Source organism: Ovis aries, chromosome 5 (assembly GCF_016772045.2).
Source record: "Ovis aries strain OAR_USU_Benz2616 breed Rambouillet chromosome 5, ARS-UI_Ramb_v3.0, whole genome shotgun sequence".
In the NCBI taxonomy this organism is placed as follows: Eukaryota; Metazoa; Chordata; class Mammalia; order Artiodactyla; family Bovidae; genus Ovis; species Ovis aries.
This window is the reverse complement of record NC_056058.1, coordinates 27555779-27575550: the sequence shown is the minus strand read 5'-3', so window position 1 is coordinate 27575550 and position 19772 is coordinate 27555779. Positions and strand designations below refer to the sequence as shown.

The window sequence follows — 19772 nt, the reverse complement described above, 5'->3', positions numbered from 1 at the left end:
TCAGCTGGTAAAGAATCTGCCTGCAATGCAGGAGACCCTGGTTCAATTTCTGGGGCAGGAAGATCTGCTCGAGAAGGGATAGGCTACCTACTCCAGTATTCTTGGGCTTCCCTGGTGGCTCAGCTGGTAAAGAATGCACCTGCAATGTGGAAGACCTGGGTTTGATCCCTGGGTTGGGAAGATCCCCTGGAGAAGGGAGTGGCTACCTATTCCAATATTCTGGCCTGGAGAATTCCATGGACATTATAGGCCACGGGATGGCAAAGAGTTGGACATGACTGAGCGACTTTCACTTTATTTTCTGAATATTACTGACAGGAGTGTTTCAGTGTTCACTTACATAACAAATCACCAGCCATGGGCATTAGTTTCTGCAAAATTCCCGTCAGTAACGTGTTAACATTAGTTTTAGTTACTGTTTTAGTCAGCTCTGGCTGCCATAACAAAATACTATACTAGGTGGTTTAAACAGTGGAAATTTATTTTCTCAACCTTTCTGAAAGCCAGAAGCCCAAGGTCATGGTAATAGCACAGTTGTTTTCCAGTGAGAGCTTTCTTCCTGCCTTGTGGATGACTGCCTTCTTGCTGTACCCTTTCATGGCAGGGATTCAGAAAGAGAGAGAAGGGGTGGGTTGGGATGGGGAGTTTCTTTGGCGCTTCTTCTCTTAAGGGCTCTAATCCCATCATGAGGTCCCCATGCTCATGACCTAATCTGAGCTTAATTATCTCCCAAAGACCCCCATCTCCAAATACTACCACACTGGAGGCTAGAACTTCAACATATGAATTTATGTGCCAATTCAGTCCAAAGTAATTATGAAGAATTTTGCATTTCTCTGTACGCATAGAACCAAGTGCAGCATAGAACCAAGCATAGAACCATAGGCAGAATAATGTTTCCCTAAAATATATAACATTTTAACCTCCATAGAGTGTGAATGTATTACCTTTCATGGCAAAAGGGACTCTGCAGATATCATTGTTATGGATCTTGATATGGAGAAATTATCTGGATGGTCCTAGGGTAACCACAAGCATCCTGAAGTGGGAGAGGGAAACAGAAACAATAGTGACTATTGTGTGTGTGTATACAATCTTTACAGTCGTGTTTTAACTCCCTATATATTGCATTTAAAAACAAATCATGTGTCATTTAACACGTTCTTAAATTTTTATCTACTATCAAATCATAATATTTTATACACAAATACCCTTTACTCTTCTTTCTTAAAGTATTGTAAAATCTCCCTTCATTCATTTTTGAGTTCAATACTTGTCCAGGCCAAGTAGAAAGTTAGAGGGATTGTAGTAGTCAGTACAAATCAGAACTGGGGTACAGTAGCAAAACAAAACCTCCTGGGACTAAAGGTAGCGCAGCTCCACCTAATACCTTGAGATACTTCATTCTTGGAACCCAGTCCTCATGACATGAGGAAGCCAAGCCAAGCCACCTGTTTCAGCCCCAGTCCTAGCCATAAAGCTAGTACCAACTACCATACATGTGAGTAGTGAGCAAGCTTTTGGATGATTCCAGTCTTCAGCCTTCAATGTGTCCCTATTTTGACACTGAAATGACTTATCCCAAAAGTCCTGACCAAATTTCAGACAGTGAAAAAACAAATGCCATTGCTTTAAGCAACTCATTACATTTTGGTGTGGTTTGTCACATACCCATAGAGAACTGCAATAACCTCTACATTTCTGCGAAACCAAATATACATTCCTCTACCCCTCAGTACTCACAGATGCCTGACATTAACTTTCCTAGTTTGATCTATGGTGCCTCATCTCTCATGCATGTAATGCTTAACCCAGTCTTAGCACTGGAACCTTACACTCTTTTCCATATAGAGCCTAGTATTCCATTTTGGCTCATCTCAGTCCTGTTCTTCATGGTCCACATTTTAGATCCTGCAGTGCACATCTATTGCCTAGTTTTTACCATATCCAAGATTACTGGTCTGGTGCCAGCAGCCTAATTTACTTTTGAAGAAACTACCTTTTCTTTACACTCCATCTAGAGGCTTCTAATAAGGTAAACTTCGCCTTCTTGTCTAAGGTGGGCAGAGAGCCCAGACTTTGCCAGTTGGCATCCTTCATCCTCCTGGCTAGTTGACTCATTCAAGAATAGACATCCTGAGTTGATCCAGTGAGGTGAAATCCTAGGCTTTTCCCAGAACAACGTTTCTATAGTGCCTGCTGAACCACGAGACTGTCAGCAGGCTGCCGGTGGCCAAGGCATGACAAAAGCCTACCTAAGAATGAAGCCAGCCCAGAAGGAAGCAGAGCCAAGTGTCAGATTTCTCACAGCATCACTGGAGCATCTGGACTCAGCCAGGCCTGAAGTTCCATCCCTCCTTCCACCTACAACTTCTCAGTTGTGTGTGCCTAGCAATTCCTTTTTGGCTGAAAGCCAGACTGGGTTAGATTTATATCACTTGGTAATGATAGAGTCCTGGATCATGGAAGACCACATCTTCTTATTCATTATGGCAGTTCCTGAGTGCCTATTTCACTTGTGACTCTGTAGTTGGAGTTGAGGCATGAACACTGAGTATGGCAGGGTCCATGAGGCTTAACCTTATTATCTTCTCCTTCCATCCCTTCAGTGAAGAGTTCTTCCTGATACCATTTGTTTACAGGACTCCCTGCAGCCATTTTACAGTATAACTAGCTGTATGCATGCCATCATAAGCTTTGAGAAGACAGGAATAAAGACATCTTTATTTGCTGATGTAAGAATCCATGGATGAAGGCGCAGGCATTATCATGTGTACTGCATACATATTTCCTTTCTTTCACGTTGCACCTAGCATGGGGCTTATGTCTAGTTGTTGAATGATATGTATATTAAATAATCCTTGTCTCTAATACTAGATAACATTTATAGAACAATTAATGGATGCCAAACTTAAGTACCATCTCAATTCTCAGACAGTAACTAACGTGAGGTAATATGTGCTGTTCTTCTTCTCTTTATATAGGTAGGAAAAATCCCAACAAATTAAAGCTTGAAAAGCTAAAAATCTTGTCCTTAGTCTCACAGTTCATAAGTGGCAGCGTGAGGACTCCAACTCACTTTTCTCTCCTGCACACTTAGCTCATGGCCAGTTCACCATATAAAGTGCATGGGGTTTCCTCCTTGAAAAACATTCTAAGTATCTGTTCTGAATAAAAGTAAATTGGTTTGAAGCACAGGAAATCAGTCCCCTTTTTTGTGTCATGGTCTTAGTCCTGATATTAGCTGCCTAGACTACAGAAGTGACTTAGCAACATTTTGGGAGGTGGATAGGGTAAGTAGAAATTTGGAAGGCATGGCCATAAGCCAGATAGAAGGAGCAAATCGCCTGAGCTTTGTTCTTCCCGCATCTGCTACAGATGTGAAGAAAATGACAAGAGCGAAAACTGCAAAAGCCTCTTCTAAAAAGTGTTGCAAATTTGATGGCTGCCAGCCAGGAAAATGTAGCGACCCTGGTTATCACAAGTGCATAACAGAACAAAGAATTTCAGGCTTCCAGGAGAGATGATAGGGTTGGAAATGAAGAGCTTATGAGGAAGCAAAATATAAAAATCTAACCAAGGGTATATGGGAATAAATGGTCCTTGAAAGTTTCAGGAAGAGCCATATAGGGTTCCAATGAGTATGCGCAGGGAAATACGCTCTGGTAGAGTTGCATGTAGGTTTCCCATCCCACCCCCTCAAGGAATAGAACAGGTTCACTGTTAACATTCCAGTGATTGTTTAGGAGAAGAAAATGAATTCTTAGGCAAATTGAAAAGGATGACCAGCACATGTCCTTTTCTTACAGTGCAATGAAAAATTACATATTTATTACAGATTTAAAAACTCGTGAAAAGGGCAGTTTTTTTTTTTTTCATCTCAATTTCCTCTGGGTGCTCTGCAGAGCTGTTGAGAACTGCTCTCCTGAGTCATGATTCTTTCCGCAAGCAGTCTGGTGGCCAGAGTGAGAACTGGAGACAGAGGAGAATTCTTGAGGCACTTCAGTGCATCCTGAGCTTTGAGGGCAGCAGGGTGGGACAAGGGTGGAAATGAGAGGATAAACTTCTTTTAGACTGCATTATGACTCCTCAGTTTTGACATCTTAAAAACAGGTCATGGAAACACGTTTCTCACTTGATCATTTTCAGGATTAAATGGATAACACAAAAAGTCTCTGCTGGTCCATCCCATTCATTCATTCACTTTCCTTCCATTAGTCTGAGAGCCCCTTGGGGGCAGAGGCCAGGTCCTGCTTGCTCACTGCTGTGCCCCAGCGCCTGGCACAGAGTGTAAACAGAATGCGTTGGCTTGAATCGATGCCTGTTGTTTGTGTGTTTAGCAAGATGCAAAACCAATTTTCTATTATGTTTATTCTAAAGCGATTTGTGTCAAGTAAATGCTTTTCCGAGAATATTAAATTTGTCCCTAAGTGATCTGAGAGATCCTGATGATGGATTAAAATGGCCAGTTGCATTTTATTACAGAAATGGGGTTGGAGGGGCCGAATGGGCCAAGAACTTCCTCTCACAAATGATAGTCCTCTCTAATTAACATACTCTATCTAAAGATCATTAATCAAAAAGCACCTAAAGTGACAATTTACATGTGCTCTTTTAAGGACGCCATGTAACAAGAACAAATCCTTTGAAATAGACGTTGTTCTTTTTTGCATCTGTTCCCCAAAGGAAAGAAGATGATATAGCAAGTGAAATTTGCTAGGCTCTGCTTAAAACTGTTGGAATTTTCCTAACTTCCATTTGAATTGCAGCTTAGAGCCATCTCTTCCAAAAAAGCCTTCTTTGGCATGAATGATACATATATTTGAGAAGTATGAGTAAGAGACATTAATAGTATGAACAGGTAAGAATAGATAAGAGTTACTGAGGGCTCTGGCAGCACATATGATAACTGGGTGGTGGGGAAAGGAATACAGGGAACTAATGGTGTCCAAGTAGAATCCTGAGGATAAGAGAGTTAGCCAATTCATTTAATTCTTTCAAAAGTTCTATAATGAAATCATTGTTCTTATTTCATTGATAATATAACATATCAACTTTAGAATAAGTTACTTTCTAAAATTCGTACTTTTTGCTGTACCAACATTTTGCAGTGTATTTTTTTTTTTTTTGGTCTTAGCCCTTTCACCAGATTAAATATTTGTGAGCCTATTAAGGATTATTTTAATCATTTCTTAATATTTTGCATAATAAATTACTTTTAAAATTCTAAAATATTTTGTTAGGTAAGTATATGATTAATGGCTATATTACAGTGTTTACTTTGAATATAATTTTTATCCTTGTATTTATGATATATAATAATTACCTTTAGTCCTTTAATAAATACAGCACTACTTACTACCAAAAGTATAAGAAAAAATGATGATTTGGCTATACATTTATAAATATTAGATTATCTTTAATAAGAGAGCAAAACCATAATAAAATATAAAGTTATTTTAAGGATTATGAACAGAAACAGTGGTCAGTAACTGCCTTCATTTAATGTTTGGAAGTTTTGATTTTTCCAATTACAAATTGGTTAATTTTTATGCTTTATTTATCAATGACAGGATAAGCTGGAAGGTATTAGACTGCTGTTTGCAATCATTTACCCATAAGTAAGACATTCCAGATGTTGGTAGCCTTAATTACCACTGAATAAAAATCTAACTCAGTTATAACTGTCACAGGGCTTTCTGTTGTTAGCATTTTCTTTATTAGCAGAGACTTCTTACAGATCTGTATTATGAAGATATGTATCTGAATAACAAATCTGGTGGGGAGCATCTGAAGATACATGTCTTAACTCAGGCTGCCGTGACAAAAATACCACAGACTGGGTGCCTTAAATATAAGGATTTGTTTCTCACAGTTCTGAAGGCTAGTAGTCCAAGATCAGGGTGCCAGCAGACCTGGCTCCCAGGTAAGGGCCCACTTCCAGATGGCTGCCTTCTCACTGTATCCTCCTCACAAGGTGGAGCGAGAAAGAGCATTGGTTTCTCTCCTTATTTTATGGACGCTAATTCTGTTGAGGAACCCTATCCTCATGACCTCATCTGAGCCTAAATAGGGGCCAAGGTCCCCATCACAAATGGCATCACACTGGGAGTCAGGGCTTCGACATATGAAGTTGAACCTTCATTCAGTTCCTAACAGCACATTTATAGAAATGTTTTGGCCCAGAGAAGACAGGCCCCATGTGACTCTTTGGCATCTGTTCTGACCTTCCTCCTAATAGGGGGAGGAGTTTTCAGGGCCAAAAGGACAAGAATATTCTGAGCTAACTTGCTGCCTTGCAGGTGGCAGTGACTGCCTGGGACCCCAGAATTCTTTCCTAACTAAACAACCAGTACCTGCTGCCAAGGCCTGCAGGGCTCCTTCCCTAGGTTGCCCCTCTTGCCTGTGAGCTGCAAGGCCACCGTGAAACACCTCCTCCCAGGAGATGGCCAAGGGGTGGCAGTTTTGATTCAAGGGAAGAATGATCAGAATGTTACATGCTGGCTGGGAGTCCACAGGCATGTATACGTGATGGAATTGAGGACAGAAAGGGAAGGGAGAGAAGAAAGCTGGCTCTCCCCACACCACTGTGTTCTAGCACCAAACTTTGAAAAGTATAAGAATTCTGCATGCAAACCTCAGCTTCCAGGTTATTAAGAAGGTGCAGTTTTGAAGGTATGAGGATAGAACATACTTTATTTCAGACACGTTACATTCAGTACTGTTGGATTTTTTTCCCAGAACTGCTACACCTGTTTTGACTTCTGTGAGCAGTTTACATGTGTTTCCACCTCTCCACATACTCACCAACACTTACAAAATGTCTTGAATAGTAAGACATTTGCTGTGTGGTCTCCATTTGTACTCTTGATTTACTTTTCATGAATGATAGGAGTGGGTCTGATTATGACTAATGCTGCTCATTAACTGGTAACTAATATTACTAACAGTATAATATTAGTAATTTTATGCATCTTCCCTTTAATATTATAGACATCAAACAGCATATGGCTGAGAATAAGAGCTACTGGAAACTCAGTACTGTTTGAAGCTGGTGGTTGGGTGTTGAACCAAGTGAGAAAGCTAATTGAGTCGTGAGTTTGCTCATCAGAGCTGTACTAAATGGCCCTGAGGATGAATCTGATATACTCTATCAGGATCCCAAATTGCTCCATTTTGAAAGGAAAATATATACAGAATTACTATTCTGTTTGATTCATTAGCTAAATGTCTTTTTCATTTCTAATTGCCACTGCTATTCCCCTCATAGGCTGCCTTTCTAATGAACTTGTCATAGGACCTGAAATTTGTACTTTCAGAAGCAATGCACTGTTGTCTTGTATGTGTATCTTAAAAGCTTTACACCGCAGGCCTTGAAATTTACATCCAGTTCTCTTTCTTGCTTATTTCCCCACTTAATGGTCTATTCATATTGCCATGTGGATTGAATCTATTGCTTCTAATTACTGCATTGCAGCCATACAACATACATATTAACTTTTACTTATCTGCTCCCCTAGTTATAGGCATCTAGGTGGCTTTCCTTTAATTTTAATTTCATGGCTGCAGTCACCATCTGCAGTGATTTTGGAGCCCCCCAAAATAAAGTCTGACACTGTTTCCACTGTTTCCCCATCTATTTGCCACGAAGTGATGGGACCAGATGCCATGATCTTCGTTTTCTGAATGTTGAGCTTTAAGCCAATTTTTTCACTCTCCCCTTTCACTTTCATCAAGAGGCTTTTAAGTTCCTCTTCACTTTCTGCCATAAGGGTGGTGTTATCTGCATATCTGAGGTTATGCAGAGATTGCACCCAAGCACTGCATTTTGGACTCTCTTGTTTACTATGAGCGCTATCTGGTTTTTTTTTTTCCTAAGGGATTCTTGCCCACGGTAGTGGATATAATGGTCATCTGAATTAAATTCACCCTTTCTTGTCCATTTTAGTTCACTGACTCCTAAAATGTCAATGTTCACTCTTGCGATGTGTTTGATGACTTCCAGTTTACCTTGATCAATGGACCTACCATTCCAGGTTCCTATGCAGTATTGTTCTTTACAGCATTGGACTTTACCACTGGGCATTGTTTCTGCTTTGGCCCAGCCTCTTCGTTCTTTCTGGAGATATTTCTCTGCTCTTCTCCAATGGAATGTTGGACACCTACTGATCTGGAGGGTTCATCTTTCAGTGTCATATCTTGTTTCCTTTTCATACTGTTCATGGGGTTCTCAAGGTAAGAATGCTGATGTGGTTTTTCCCATTCCCTTCCCCAGTGGACCATCTTTGTTCAAACTCTTCACCATGACCCATCTTTCTTGGGTGGCCCTACACAGAGTGGCTCATAGTTTCACTGAGTTAGGCAAGGCTGTGGTCCATGTGATCAGTTTGGTTAATTTTCTGATAGTGGTTTACATTCTGTCTGCCCTCTGATGCATGAGGATAGCGGCTTTTTCCTGGTAGTGGGGAAAACTGGGTCTTGTTATGGTGGGCAAGACCATGGTCAGTAAGTCTTAAATCCAATTTTCTGTTGATTGGTAGGGCTGTGTTCCCTCCCTGTAGTTTGAACTGAGGCCAAACTATGGTAAGGGTAATGGTGATAATGGCAACCTCCTTCAAAAGGACTTATGCCAGCATGCCAGGCCTCCCAGGACTGCTGTAGTCAGTACCCCTGACCATGTGCAGGCCACTGTTCACCTCCACCTCCACCAGGAACTCCCAAGCACACACAGGCAAGTCTAGCTCTGTTTCTTATGGGATCGCTTCTCCTTTCTCCTGAGTTCCGGTGCGCACAAGGTTTTGTTTGTGCCCTCCAAGAGTCTCTGTTTCCCCAGTCCTGTGGAAGTTCCAAATTCATAATCCACTTGCCTTCAAAGTCAGATTCCCTGGGAATACTCAGCCCCTTTGCCCAGCCCCCAGGGTGGGAAATCTGCTGTGGTCCCTAGAACTTCTGCCAGTGTGATAACTTCTTTGGTAAAATTGTTCTCCAGTTTGTTGAGTTGCCTGCCCTGCGGTGCTATTGCTGTTGTTCAGTCGCTCAGTTGTGTCCAGCTCTTTGCGACCCCATGGATTCCGTGCAGCTTGCTCAAACTCATGTCCATTGAGTTGATGATGTCATCCAAGCATCTTGTCCTCTGTCGTCCCCTTCTTCTGCCTTCTATCTTTCCCAGCATCAGGGTTTTTTCCAATGAGTTGGCTCTTTGCATCAGGTGGCCAAAGTATTGGAGCTTCAGTTTCAGTGTCTGTCCTTCCAGAGAACATTCAGGACTGATTTCCTTTAGGATTTTCTGGCTATATTTCCTTGTAGCCCAAGGGACTCTTAGGAGTCTTCTCCAACACCACAGTTTGAAAGCGTTAATTCTTTGGTGCTCAGCCTTCGCTATGGTCCAACTCTCACATCCATACATGACTACTGGAAACATCATGGCTTTGACTATATGGACCTTTGTTGTCACAGTAATGTCTCTGCTTTTTATTATGCTGTCTAGGTTTATCATAGAACTTTTCTTCCAAGGAGCAAGTGTCTTTTAATTTCATGGCCGCAGTCACTGTCCACAGTGACTTTGATGCCCAGGAAAATAAGGCCTTTCACTGTTTTCCCATCTATATGCTGTGAAGTAATGGGACCAGATGCTAAGATCTTAGTTTCTTGAGTGTTGAATTTTAAGCCAGCTTTTTCACTCTCCTCTTTCACCTTCATCAAGAGGCTCTTTAGTTCCTCTTCACTTTTAGCCACAGGGGTCATGTTATCTGCATATCTGTGGAGAAGGCAATGGCACCTCACTCCAGTACTCCTGCCTGGAAAATCCCATGGATGGAGGAGCCTGGTAGGCTGAAGTCCATGGGGTCATTAAGAGTCGGACACGACTGAGTGACTTTACTTTCACTTTTCACTTTCATGCATTGGAGAAGGAAATGCTAATCCACTCCAGTGTTCTTGCCTGGAGAATCCCAGGGACTGGGGAGCCAGGTGGGCTGCCGTCTATGGGGTTGCACAGAGTTGGACACAACTGAAGTGACTTAGCAGCAGCAGCATCTGCATATCTGAGGATATTGATATTTCTCCTGACAGTCTTTGATTCCAGCTTGTGCTTTATCTAGCCCAGCATTTCACATGATGTACTCTGCATATGTGTTAAATAAGCAGGGTGACAATATACATTCTTGACATACTCCTTTCCTAGTTTTGAACCAGTCCATTGTTCCATGTCTAGTTCTAACATTGCTTCTTGCCCTGTGTACAGGTTTCCACAAGCTGCAGGGTTGTAGTTCTTGCTTCTGGTGTCTGCTGGCTGGTGTGCAAGGTTGGTTCTGGGGTTTGTGCAGGTTTTCTGGTAGAAGGGACTGGTTCCTGCCCTCTGTGGGTGGATTTGGATCTTGCCCCTTTGGCGGGCAGGGCCATGTCAAGGGGTGTGTTTATAGTTAGCTGTGAGCTCAATACAACTTGAAGCATCCTATTTGCTCTCAGGTGGGGCTGTATTCCTATACTGCTGGTGGCTTGTTCTGAGGGTCTCAGGACTAGAGCCTGCATTCTGTTGGGTGGAGCCAGGTCTTGATGCCATAATGGCAGTCTCTTGGGAGAGCTCACACAGTTCAGTTCAGTTCATTTCAGTCACTCAGTCGTGTCCGACTCTTTGCGACCCCATGAATTGCAGTATGCCAGGCCTCCATGTCCATCACCATCTCCTGGAGTTCACTCAGACTCACGTCCATCGAGTCCATGATGCCATCCAGCCATCTCATCCTCTGTCGTCCCCTTCTCCTCCTGCCCCCAATCCCTCCCAGCATGAGAGTCTTTTCCAATGAGTCAACTCTTCACATGAGGTGGCCAAGGTACTGGAGCTTCAGCTTTAGCATCATTCCTTCCAAAGAAATCCCAGGGCTGATCTCCTTCAGAATGGACTGGTTGGATCTCCTTTCAGTCCAAGGGACTCTCAAGAGTCTTCTCCAACACCACAGTTCAAAAGCATCAATACTTTGGTGCTCAGCCTTCTTCACAGTCCAACTCTCACATCCATACATGACCACAGGAAAAACCATAGCCTTGAATAGACGGACCTTAGTCAGCAAAGTAATGTCTCTGCTTTTGAATATACTATCTAGGTTGGTCATAAGTTTTCTTCCAAGGAGTAAGCGTCTTTTAATTTCATGGCTGCAGTCACAATCTGCAGTGATTCTGGAGCCCCAAAAAAGTAAAGTCTGACACTGTTTCCACTGTTTCCCCATCTATTTCCCATGAAGTGATGGGACCGGATGCCATGATCTTCGTTTTCTGAATGTTGAGCTTTAGGCCAACTTTTTCGCTCTCCTCTTTCACTTTCATCAAGAGGGCTTTTAGCTCCTCTTCACTTTTTTGCCATAAGGGTGGTATCATCTGCATACCTGAGGTTATTGATATTTCTCCCAGCAATCTTGATTCCGGCTTGTGTTTCATCCAGTCCAGTGTTTCTCATGATGTACTCTGCATAGAAGTTAAATAAGCAGGGTGACAATATACAGCCTTGACGTACTCCTTTTCCTATTTGGAACCATTCTGTTGTTCCATGTCCAGTTCTAACTGTTGCTTCCTGACCTGCATACAGATTTCTCAAGAGGCAGGCCAGGTGGTCTGGTATTCCCATCTCTTTCAGAATTTTCCACAGTTTATTGTGATCCACACAGTCAAAGGCTTTGGCATAGTTAATAAAGCAGAAATAGATGTTTTTCTGGAACTCTCTTGCTTTTTCCGTGATCCAGCAGATGTTGGCAATTTGATCTCTGGTTCCTCTGCCTTTTCTAAAACCAGCTTGAACATCAGGGAGTTCATGGTTCACGTATTGCTGAAGCCTGGCTTGGAGAATTTTGAGCATTACTTTACTAGCATGTGAGATGAGTGCAATTGTGCGGTAGTTTGAGCATTCTTTTGCATTGCCTTTGTTTGGAATTGGAATGAAAACTGACCTTTTCCAGTCCTGTGGCCACTGCTGAGTTTTCCAAATTTGCTGGCATATTGAGCATAGCACTTTCACAGCATCATCTTTCAGGATTTGAAATACCTCAACTGGAATTCCATCACCTCCACCAGCTTTGTTCGTAGTGATGCTTTCTAAGGACCACTTGACTTCACATTCCAAGATGTCTGGCTCTAGATTAGTGATCACATCATCATGATTATCTGGGTCGTGAAGATCTTTTTTGTACAGTTCTTCCATGTATTCTTGCCACTTCTTCTTAATATCTTCTGCTTCTGTTAGGTCCATACCATTTCTGTCCTTTACTGAGCCCATCTTTGCATGAAATGTTCCCTTGGTATCTCTAATTTTCTTGAAGAGATCTCTAGTCTTTCCCATTCTGTTGTTTTCCTCTATTTCCTTGCATTGATCGCTGAAGAAGGCTTTCTTATCTCTTGCTATTCTTTAGAACTCTGCATTCAGATGCTTATATCTTTCCTTTTCTCCTTTGCCTTTCGCCTCTCTTCTTTCACAGCTATTTGTAAGCCCTCCCCAGACAGCCATATTGCTTTTTGCATTTCTTTTCCATGGGGATGGTCTTGATCCCTGTCTCCTGTACAATGTCACGAACCTCATCAGGCACTCTATCTATCAGATCTAGGCCCTTAAATCTATTTCTTACTTCCACTGTATAATCATAAGGGATTTGATTTAGGTCATACCTGAATGGTCTAGCAGTTTTCCCTATATTCTTCAATTTGAGTCTGAAATTGGTAATAAGGAGTTCATGATCTGAGCCACAGTCAGCTTCTGGTCTTGTTTTTGTTGACTGTATACAGCTTCTCCGTCTTTGGCTGCCAAGAATATAATCAATCTGCTTTCGGTGTTGACCATCTGGTGATGTCCATGTGTAGAGTCTTCTCTTGTGTTGTTGGAAGAGGGTGTTTGCTATGACCAGTGCATTTTCTTGGCAAAACTCTATTAGTCTTTGCCCTGCTTCATTCTGCATTCCAAGGCCAAATTTGCCTGTTACTCTAGGTTTTCTTGACTTCCTACTTTTGCATTCCAATCCCCTATAATGAAAAGGACATCTTTTTTGGGTGTTAGTTCTAAAAGGTCTTGTAGGTCTTCATAAAACTGTTTAACTTCAGCTTCTTCAGCATTACTGGTTGGGGCATAGCCTTGGATAACTGTGATATTGAATTGTTTGCCTTGGAGACGAACAGAGATCATTGTGTCGTGTTTGAGATTGCATCCAGGTACTGCATTTTGGACTCTTTTGTTGACCATGATGGCTACTCCATTTCTTCTGAGGGATTCCTGCCCACAGTAGTAGATATAATGGTCATCTGACTTAAATTCACCCATTCCAGTCTATTTTAGTTCACTGATTCCTAGAATGTCGATGTTCACCCTTGCCATCTCTTGTTTGACCACTTCCAATTTGCCTTGATTCATGGACCTGACATTCCCGGTTCCTATGCAGTATTGCTCTTTACAGCATTGGATCTTGCTTCTATCACCAGTCACATCCACAGCTGGGTCTTGTTTTTGCTTTGGCTCCATCCCTTCATTCTTTCTGGAGTTATTTCTCCACTGATCTCCAGTAGCATATTGGGCACCTACTGACCTGGGCAGTTCCTTTTTCAGTATCCTATCATTTTGCCTTTTCATACTGTTCATGGGGTTCTCAAGGGAAGAATACTGAAGTGGCTTGCCATTCCCTTCTCCAGTGGGCCATATTCTGTCAGACCTCTCCACCATCACCCGGGCAGGTCATGGTGGAGAGAGCTCACACAGGTCAGTATTCTCTGGGGCCCCAGGCACCAATGTGCTTGCCCCCAAAGTGAGCTACAGCCCAAACCGCCTCCCCTCCACTCCTCTTGGAGACCTTCCAAGCCCTGCCGGTAGGTCTGGCCCAGTCTCTTTTGGAATCACTGCTTTGTGCTGGATCCCAGTGCACTCTCCAAGAGTGGAGTCTCTGTTTCCCCCAGTCCTGTGGTGCTCCAGAACTCAAGCCTCCTTGCCCTTCAAAGTCAGATGTTGTGTCGGCCCCTTCTCCTAATGTCAGACTGTGCAGCCTGACTAGGGCTCAGAACTCTGACTTGCGTGGCAGAACCTCTGTGATACAGTTATTTTCCAGCTTGTGCATCAACCACCCAGTGGATATAGGATTTGATTATATCATGAAATCATCCCTCTTACCATTTTGTTATGGCTTCTTCTTTGCGTTTGGATTTAGAATATCTTTCTCAGTGGGTTCAAGCCTGTTCATTCCACAGTTAGTTGTGATTTTAGTGTTGTCATGAGAGGCGGTAAGCTTAAGTCCTACTCTGCCGTCTTGTTGCGAATTGGGTGGCTACTTTTAGTTTGGATGCTTGCTACCTCTTTCCTCAGTGTGTTGGTCATTAGCCCCTTGATATGGGCTGTGTAGGTGTGGTGGCCCGTGTGCGCTTCCAGTTCGGCCCAGACAACTATTGGAGCCTGCCTGTGGGTCTCTCAACAGCAGTGGTAGCTTGTGCATCCTCAGGACAGTGGCAGCAGCGATTGGCTTCTGCTCCCAGGCTTTCCAGTAGCAGCAGCAGTCCACTCACTCCCAGGACAGCAGGGGTAGTGACCAGCGCTTGTTCCCATGTCTCCCAGCAGCGCCAGTGGCCTGCATGCTCCAGGAGACCAGCGGCAGTGGCTCATGCCTGCTCTCGGCTCATGCCTGCTCTCTGGGTGGCGGGGGCAGCAGTTGATGGCCACTCACAAGTCTCCCAATGGCAGCGGCTGGCCCCTCACTCTCAGGACAGTGGAGGGCAGTGCTTGGTTCCTGCTCGTGGGTCCTGCCGCAGTACACATGGCTCACAGACTCCTGGGACAGCTGAGGCAGCAGCTGGAGCCCGCTTTTAGGTCTCTAGGTTGTTGCCAAAATCCCGGACTCTGTCTCTGGTGCCGAATAGAAACAAAGACGGAGTTTTGGGAGGAGTAGAAAAGAGCAGCTTTTATTGCTTTGCCAGGCAAAGGGGGCCATAGTGGGCTAATGCCCTGAAGACCATGTGACACACCCTGGTGGGGGTAGTGAGGAGTTTTATAGTGTTTAAGGATGAGGGTGCGATCAGCTCATGGACAGTTTTTAAATTGGGAAAACAAGATCAGCATGATAGCTACCACAGCTAAGAGCTTCACGGTTGCATAGGCATCTTTCTATCTCCTCTGAGAGAATAATGCCCTAGCGTGTTCCCCAGGAAAAGGTTTGATGTTGAGTCCGAACTTGATGCTGCAGTCAAATTGCACATTTATGTTCGTTTATGGTTATCTCGACTTTTTCTGTGTTTATGTTCATGCCATGCTTTAATTTGGGTAATAAATTCATAGGGCTTTCTTTTTTTGCTGTCTGCCTTTTACACTACTGCTTAATCAGCTGACTTTCAAGCTGTCTTTTTTCACCAGTAGACAGGAAGAGTTTTGAGAGTGGACAGGGAATGGGGATTTCTGAATCTGCTATGTAGATGTTACCTTGTGGGTGAGCACAATTTTGAACCCTAAAAATATTCTGCCAGGTAAGAACCACATCAGGGGATAATCAGGAATTTGAAGAGGTACTTTTTGAAAAATTTGAAATTATAGCATTGAATAGAGTTTCTTTTCTGAATGTTGACAGAACAACTTGACCTTGCTTCCTACTTAAAACTCTCTTCCTGGAACTAATGCAAGGATCTATTTAACTTGTGGCCTCTTTTCTGTACATTCCAGGGGTTCCACTGAGCGGAGCTCATTTTAGGATATGGACAGAATCATGTTCACCATCAATGCCCACCAGATAGCCACATTGACACTGCTTAAGAAGATGTGTGTACCATGACTTAGAATCTCGTTTGTGCATAAAAGTAAGTCTATCACATTGACTAATGTGATAGGTGATCTCCTGTGATATGTGTGGTCCACTAATTTTCTGTGGTAACATCCACTTGTATTTTCTGCCTCCTAGCTGTCCTCATCTAAAATTTATCATCCTGTCTATTATGAGCTGAGAAAAGGCCTCAACCTTCAGCAAATTCCTGTTTTCTCTAAGCTCTGCTCATTAATAAATATTAATAGGAAACAAACAGAAAAATAGCCGGAGAAACAAAATGGAGAGTCAGGGTAGGCTCATCTCAAATCCATGTTTAGATCATCTGTCTGTGAATTTATTTTCATGACTACTGTGAACTTTTTCTTTATGTTGGTAAATCATGGCAGAAGTTCTTGGGTGTCCGAATGACTCAGGCAGGACTTGTCTTCCATTGCCAGGGGATGTGGTTCCATGGTGATGTTCAGGCTCCTCCCTCTGCTGATTTCCCTGCCCCATGCTGTTAGCTGCTACATGCAAGTTAGCAGTGCTATTCCTTCTTTAGCATGAATGTGTTTGTCAGATATTTCCTGGAGTGTTTTTGGAGGCAAAAAGAAGAAGTGGAAGTTCAAAGACGCTGCTAAAGCTTACACAATGCCAGACAACATCCTGCCTAGAGCTGGGACCAGACCTTAGCTGAGGTGGCCTCAGACTTGGTTCTTTTGCTTTCTACCAAAAGTTCATGTGGTGGTGATGGAAATGGCATGGGACTTAGTTTTCAAGTCCTGGATTCAAGTCTTGGCTCTCTCTAATCTCTTGTCTCCTGTGGTACACAATGAGGAGAATCTTTACCTCATTACCCAGGAAGAGTCAGTCCAACACAGTGTGATGTAAGGCTTCTTGTTTTGTTTTTTCTTCTTTGCTCTTTAGTCGCTAAGCCATGTCCAACTCTTTGTGATGCCATGGACTGTAGCCCGCCAGGCTCCTCTGTCCATGGGATTCTCCAGGCAAGAATACTGGAGCAGGTTGTCATTCCCTTCTCCAGGGGATCTTCCCAACCCAGGGGTTCAACCCGTATCTCCTGCATGGCAGGCAGATTCTTTACCAGCTGAACCAGAGGCAAGACTAGTATTATTAATAAGTCTACAAAAATATTCTGTTATTGCCATTTCTACAAGGAAACTTTAATATCATTTGCACCACGCTGTATAGAGAATCCTCTGTCCCCAGGGTGTATCACGAGTCCCCCTGCACCCCCTCCTTACTGTACTTGGCGTACTACCTGGTTCGGTGTGTGATAGCTTGGGGAACTTTCTTGTTATTGCTCCAGCTGTGGTTGCTGTTTGTCGTGCTGTATAATATAGTTCTTGGTACACATTGACTTGTGTGTACTATTATCCAGGAATAGATAGGACAAGAGATGCTTTTCATTAAAAATACATATTGAGATATAGAAATATTTAAATAAAATTCTAGGCCCACAGGATAATGTCTTTTTTTTTTTTTGGCCCACCTCCAAATGTCTAAAGTACATCCCCCAGTATACTAACACATATATATGTAACGGACTTTTGGACTCAGAGGGAGAGAGGTGGGATGATTTGGGAGAACGACATTCTAACATGTATACTATCATGTGAATTGAATCGCCAGTCTATGTCTGACGCAGGATGCAGCATGCTTGGGGCTGGTGCATGGGGATGACCCAGAAAGATGTTATGGGGAGGGAGGTGGGAGGGGTTCATGTTTGGGAATGCATGTAAAAATTAAAAAGTACATCCCTAATGCCACAATTTGGAAAATTAAGTCCTGCGGACTTGGTATCATATCCCCTGAGGCAAAGCTGTGGTTGTTAAAATATGATGTGTGCCTTTAGAAAAAGGGCTAGCATAATTCTGTATCATCTAACATGGTCTCAATAGGTCTGTTTCCTTTTGCAAGCATTTATTAATAGTGTGGTAACTCATTCTGTAGATTTGGGGAAATCATATTTTCAAGACTCAACTGATGTAGCCAGAGGTGGTCAGCAGCAATTAGACTTCCTAATATTTGACTTTCCTTAGGTTAATAAAACATTTATATGCCAACACCTGCATCAGATTAAAGCCAGCTTGCCTTAGTCACCCTCTACTCCTGGGCCAGCAGCAGCACCTGGGAGCTTGTTAGAAATGCACAGTCACAGGCCTGCCCCAGACCCAGTGATCAGACAGTCTGCTGGTAAGTTACATGTACATTACAGTTCAAGAACACTGCCCCAGTGGACCTCACTCTTAGTTTTCAGAAGGAATGAAGGCAAGAATAACTTGCTGCTCTTGTCACTGAGTGATCAGAGTCAGCAAAGCAGCTTGCGCGTCTGTGTCAACTTGCACTATCAAAAGAAACATATTGTGAGCTACAGGTGTAGTTTTAAATTTATGGTCAGTATGTTAAAAAAAAGAAACATAAAATTAATTTTAATATATTTTATTTAAACCAATACATCCAAAGTAATATTTCAGTGGGGAATCAATGTGGAAAAAATGATATTGTACATTTTTTTCATAATGATTGCTCATAGTAAGTACTTATGTGCATATATACTTACAGCACATCTCAGTTCTCACTGACTAGCCACACATTTCAGGTGCTCAACAGGCACATGTGGTGAGTAGCTGTCATAGTGTCAGAGCAGTTTTAGACAATGATGTATCTGCCATCCACTCCAGGGTGCAGTGGAGTGTCTTTCCTGCAGGGGTGTGCACACTCTTCTTCCTCGACTTTATTATTGCGTCAGACTTTGTGCTTACCTGCAGCCTTAAGATGCATGTGTTTTTAAAAAGTATCACAAGATAAATACAGTAGAAGACATTTGTGCTAAGTGCTCAGGAAGCATGGGAGACAGAGCATCAATCATTGTCCAGGGCAGAAGACAGCATCAGGCTTAAAGCTTGCACTGTGGAGACAAATAAACCCATGCTGTAGGATTTACCTGAGTCCTCTGGGTTTTCAGTATGTGCTTTTCATAGAATGTCATAAGGATAAAATGAGAATTGGATATAAAGAATAATATGCTTTATTTATATCATTATTAAAAGAAAGGTAAGGGTAAATTTGTTTGTCTATGGATAAGTGGAGTTTCACAGGTGTATCTGCCAGGATCCATCAAATATGAACATTTGATTACTTTCTCTCTCTCTCTGTATGTAGTATAGTATAATATATGAACATACACACGTATATGCATATGTACATTTTCCTTAAATTGTTGGAGAAAAATTTGTAGGCAGCAAGACTATCCCTACATATTTCCTGAGAATGAGAACACTTTCTTACATGATTAGGGGTGTAATTATCAAATTTCAGAGACCTTAAGACACAATTTCTGTAATCTATCACATCTCTGTGGTCTCCTGGAATCTAGAACAGTTGGTCAGACTTGACTTTGTGGTGGAGAAGGGGGTGTGTGTGTGTATAAAAACTCAACATATTTAGAGAGATGAGGCTAGTTATTTTATGAACTATCCCTCAACTTGGGTTTATCTGATTTTTTCTCATATATTTGGCAGGTTAACTAGGATATTTTAAAATCTTTTTTATTTAAAATAATCTTTTAAAAAATATTATGGAAGTTTCAATATAGTATGCTGCTGCTGCTGCTAAGTTGCTTCAGTCATGTCTGACTCTGTGCAACCCCATAGATGGAAGCCCACCAGGTACCCTGTCCCCGGGATAGTAATTCACAATTTTTAAATCTTATATACCATTTATAGTAATTATAAAATATCAGCTATATTACTGTGCTGTAGACTATATCCTTGTAGCTCTACTTTATACACAGTGGTTTGTCTCTCTTGATCCCACACCCTGATCTTGCTCTCTCCCTCTCCCCACTTGTAGCCACTAGTTTTTCCCTGTTTCTTCTGTTATATTCACTATTTTAGATTCTACATATAAGTGATATCATGCAATTTTTGTCTTTGAGTTATATCACTAAGCATGATGCCTTCTGAGCCCATCCATGTTGTTGCGGATGGAAATTTTTCATTTTTT

General features: G+C 42.3%; 1 long non-coding RNA gene across 3 annotated transcripts in view; it reads left to right on the top strand.

Annotated features, from left to right (window-relative positions):
- LOC105611873 (uncharacterized) overlaps positions 1–19772 on the top strand; it is a 147160-nt gene that overhangs the window by 105275 nt on the left and 22113 nt on the right. For all 3 annotated transcript variants that reach the window (XR_003589399.3, XR_003589400.3, XR_009600674.1), the window contains exon 3: positions 15668–15801. This is a non-coding gene — a long non-coding RNA (uncharacterized LOC105611873). The remainder of the gene's footprint in view (positions 1–15667; positions 15802–19772) is intronic.